We start from the raw sequence: 4,648 nt of genomic DNA on the forward strand, positions 1-4,648 counted from the left end.
ATTTATAGTGTATGTTTGTGTGTTATATTTTACAATAAAAAGGTTTTAAAAACCTAGTTGCTTTTTTGAATCTTCAGAAGGCATATCTTCCTTTGACTTGGGAGGAAATATTTGTATGTGATTTTCTCTTTTTTTAATGTTTTATTTATTTTTGAGAGAGAGAGAGAACAGGAGCATGGGAGAGGCAGAGAGAGAGGGTGACAGTGGATCCAAAGTGGGCTCTGTGCTGAGAGCAGACCCCCCAATGTAGGACTTGAACTCACAAGCCATGAGATCATGACCTGACCCAAAATCAAGAGTCTGATGCTTAACAGACTGAGTTCCCCAGGTGCCCCAAGACATGGCAATCTTATTTCCAAGCTTTAGTGGGCACTTCATCTCATTGAGCCACTGGATACTGACTACAGTGACTTTGGGATAGTTCTCTTCAACTCCCCTGAAAATCTAATAAAAAACACTGTGTCCTCTGAATCTATGATGACAGAAGTTAGAATATTCATTATCTCTGAGGGTGAGGGTGATAGACGGAGAAAGGGCCTATGGAAACTTTTGAGGGTGATGGAAATATTCTATATCTTGATCCAGATGGTGGTTATGTGGAGGATATACATAGATGAAAATACAATAAGCTGTTCACTTAAGATTCATGCATTTTACATGCAAATTACACCTAAAATACACCTTGTTGATGATCATATTGAAACTAACATGAATAGAGGCCATTGTTCCTTTAGTTTGTTTCACTCACTCACTCATTCATTCATGTATCCAACGTTGTGCACTTACAATGTGCTCTGTCAGCTCTGGGCTCTGCTAACTTAGAGCTGAAACGTGGGGGAATAAGCTGAGAATGTATGTCCTATTTGAGGGGAGAAAGGGGAAAAAGCTTTCTTCCATATGGTTCGCCTCTATGTTAGCAGGGACCCATGCTCACAGAGCACATTATAAATACAACATTGGATATATGAATGAATGAGTGAGTGAACAAATTAACAAGTGATGGCTTCTACTTCACTACGAAGAATGAAATGGAAGGAATCTTCTGCTAGTGAAGCGATCACAGTCAATTCAATTTCCACATATTTGCAAAGGCAAAAATACGGCAAGANGAGCTCCACGTCTGGCTCTGTGCTGACAGTGGGAGGCCTGCTTGGGATCCTCTCTCTCTCTCTCTCTCTCTCTCTCTCTCTGAAGAATAAATAAATAAACATTGAAAGAAAAAGATTAAAAAAACAAAAAACAGGGTAAGGCCATGCCTCGGCCACAGGTGTTTTCAAGAAAGTCCCTGGAGCTGACAAAAGTGGTTTGGGACACCTGATCACCTGAACAGACCCTAGGTCCTCTATTTCCCCTATCGAGTCCCCTCTGTCTTTTCTGCCTTCCCCATCCCGCTTTGGACCCAGGGACTACCTCTCCTCACTGTTTCTCTTAAACACACCCTGATTCCCTTTCCTCTCTGTCTTCTCCTGGACCTATTACACAAAACCCTGCTGACTGCTGCTGTGGAAATGCCCCTACCCCTAGGACTGGCTCTCAGCTGGGCCCTCAAACCTCCCTGACCATCCTCTCCCCTGACCTACTCGCCGCCGCCTCCCTCCTCCCACACCTCTACAGCTATTTAAAGCCTCCAGCAATGTCTTCAAGCCCCTATCCGCCCCCAATCCCTTGGGTGACCACACTCCCAGCCCCAGCCAGCTGTTGGGCGTCCATCGTCCTGACCATAAAGGAAAGGGTCTAGACTGAGAAACGTGAATTGGTCATTACCGATCCATTACCAGCATCAGGAAACCGACTACGCTCTGTCTTCTCTCATCACTTCTGGCAGCTACTTCCCCTGCTTTATGAACGCGATGACTTATGAATGAAAAATTGCCAGGCTCCAGATACCCTCCCTCACCCTTGGGAGGACCACACCAAGAACCCTGCACACGGCAGCGTGTGGGGTGACTTGCACTGATCCACCCCGCTCATTAGTGAGATTAGTGAGAGTCAAGAAGGGAGCACCTGAGCCTGGCTTCCCACTGTCCGTGCGCTCACGTGTGGCCCTGTCTGGGTCTTAAGTGTCCTGAGCTAGGTGTGGAGCTGGGGTTGGGGAGAGAAGGGTGGATCAGACCCAGCTTTCCGTTCCTAACTCACCCTGCCTTCGGACTTCTGGGTTGACGCTCTCTTTTCCTCTGCAGTCAGACCTGTCCACTTGCAATGTGTTTACTTCTTTAAACACATTTTTAAAAAAATTTTTTTAATTGTTAAGTAATCTCTACACCCAACATGGGGTTTGAACTCACAACCCCCAGATCAAGGGTCACACCCTCTACTGACTGAGGCAGCCAGGTGCCCCAGTACATTTTCTAGTTTAGAATAGTTTTAGGCTTAGGAGCACCTAGGTGACTCAGTCAGTTAGGCGTTAGACTCTTGATTTCGGCTCAGGTCATGATCCCATCTGCCCTGGGCATGGAGCCTAGTTAAGGCTTTGCTCTCTCTTCCTCTGTCCCTCTCCCCCACTCACACTCTCTCACCCAGTCTCTCCCTCTCTAAAGTTAAAAAATTAATTAAATTTAAAATTAAAAAAAATAGTTTTGGGCTTATAGACACACTGCAAAGATAGTACAGAGTTCCCTCTAATTTCTTTTTTTTTAATGTTTATTTTTATTTTTGAGAGACACAGAGAGAGAGACAGAACGTGAGCCGAGGAGGGGCAGAGAAAGGGAGACAGAATCCGAAGCAGGCTCCAGGCTCTGAGCTGTCAGCACAGAGCCCGATGCAGGGCTCGAACCCACAAACTGTGAGATCTTGACCTGAGCCGAAGTCGCTCGCTTAGCCAACTGAGCCACCCAGGCGCCCCCAGAGTTCCCTCTATGTCCCACATCTAGTTTCCCGTATTGTTGACATCTTATGTGCGTATGGTATACCTGTCAAAACTGATGAACCAATATTAATACATTATTATTAACTAAACCCCATACTCCAGACTCCCTCTGTTTTTTACCTAATCCAGCTAGAATTTTGATTTCTTTTCTTCCATCCTATTCTCCTGAATTTGCCTTGGCCGAGGCATGGTGCTGTGCACACGAGGCCCCTCCCCTCCCACACTCCTGTGCATCCACAGTTCTCTCCCCCTCGGCCCTAAACCCAGCAATGATGGCACCAACAGGCGAGCCTCACCCCTGCAAGTCCCAGTGACCTGCAGTTTCGACCTGCACTTGTCCCTGGAGCTGTCACGGGGTTTCCTGCAACCACTGTGTTCTACCCCTCCAATTCATGTTAAGTCTATCTGTACCCAAATCTACCAGACTGGAATGGACCTGCACACACTTGGCTCATTCGAAAACAATTTGTTTTGCGGACACCTGGGGGGCTCAGTTGGTTAAGCATCCTAGTCTTGGTTTTGGCTCAGGTCATGGTCTGGGAGTTCATGAGGTAGGGCCCTGCATCGGGCCCCATGCTGGCAGTGGGGAGCTTGCTTGGGATTCTCTGTCTCTCTGTCTCTCTTTCTCTCTGTCCCTCACCGAGTCGTGCTGTCTCTGTCTCTCTCAAAATAAATAATAGATAAACTTGGGACACCTGGGTGGCTTAGTGGGCTAAGCGTCCAACTTCGGCTCAGGTCATGATCTTAGGGTTGGGTTCATGAGTTCAAGCCCTGCATCGGGCTCTGTGCTGACAGCTCAGAGCCTGGAGCCTGCTTCGGATTCTGTGTCTCACTCTCTTTCTGCCTCTCTCCCCGGCTCCCACTCTCTCACTCTCTCTCTCAAAATAAATAAATAAACTTAAAAAAAAAAAAGTATTTAACAATTAAGTATTATAACTGCAATCAAACATTATAATCCTGTTAAGGAATTTCCTTGATTAATCAATTCACAAATAGGTAAGGGACTGAGTAGCCAGACAGGGTCTGAGGACGGAAAGTTGGAGAGGACCAGACTAAAAGGTCACTAGGTACCAACCAACTACATGGGGATCCAACTTCTAGGAGTTCTGTGAAGACCAGCAATCAGGCAGGTGCTCATAAACAGTAAGGGAGAAACAATGTGCAAGACACTGGAATTTCCTCTAAAATGAAAAGTCTCTAAGCAGGGCAGAGAACTATCACTGGCTCCAGAATGCGGGTAAAGAGAAGGAAAAAAGGAGGAAATGACAGAAACCACATCATCCGTGGTTAACTTTCCTTTCTGCAACCTGTGTTAAAAGCACTATGATTTGGGGAGCCTGGGTGGCTAAGGTGGCTAAGCTTCCGGCTCCACCTCAGGTCATGATCTCACAGTTTGTGAGCTCGAGCCCTGCGTCAGGCTCTGTGCTGACAGCTGAAACAGCCTGAAGCCTGTTTCAGCTTCTGTGTCTCACTCTCTCTCTCTCTCTCAAAAATAATAATTAAAAAAAACTTTTAAAAAAGCAGTATGATTTTCATAATCTGAGAAGACATGATAAATATTATATAGAAGTTCCTGGGCTTTTGAAATTTCTGTGCTGTAAGTGAATGGCAAACAAATCATAATTATGACGTTTTTCTGTTGATAGTTTATTATAATACATAGTTGATAACTTATCATAATAATACCGTATGTTTTGGTTAAATGCAAATAAACTTTCTACTATATACTTGAAAAAAAATAATTATTTAAAAAACTAATAATAATTTGGTTTCAAGTGACTT

Source organism: Crocuta crocuta, unplaced genomic scaffold (assembly GCF_008692635.1).
Source record: "Crocuta crocuta isolate KB4526 unplaced genomic scaffold, BGI_CrCroc_1.0 scaffold49, whole genome shotgun sequence".
NCBI classification, from domain to species: Eukaryota; Metazoa; Chordata; class Mammalia; order Carnivora; family Hyaenidae; genus Crocuta; species Crocuta crocuta.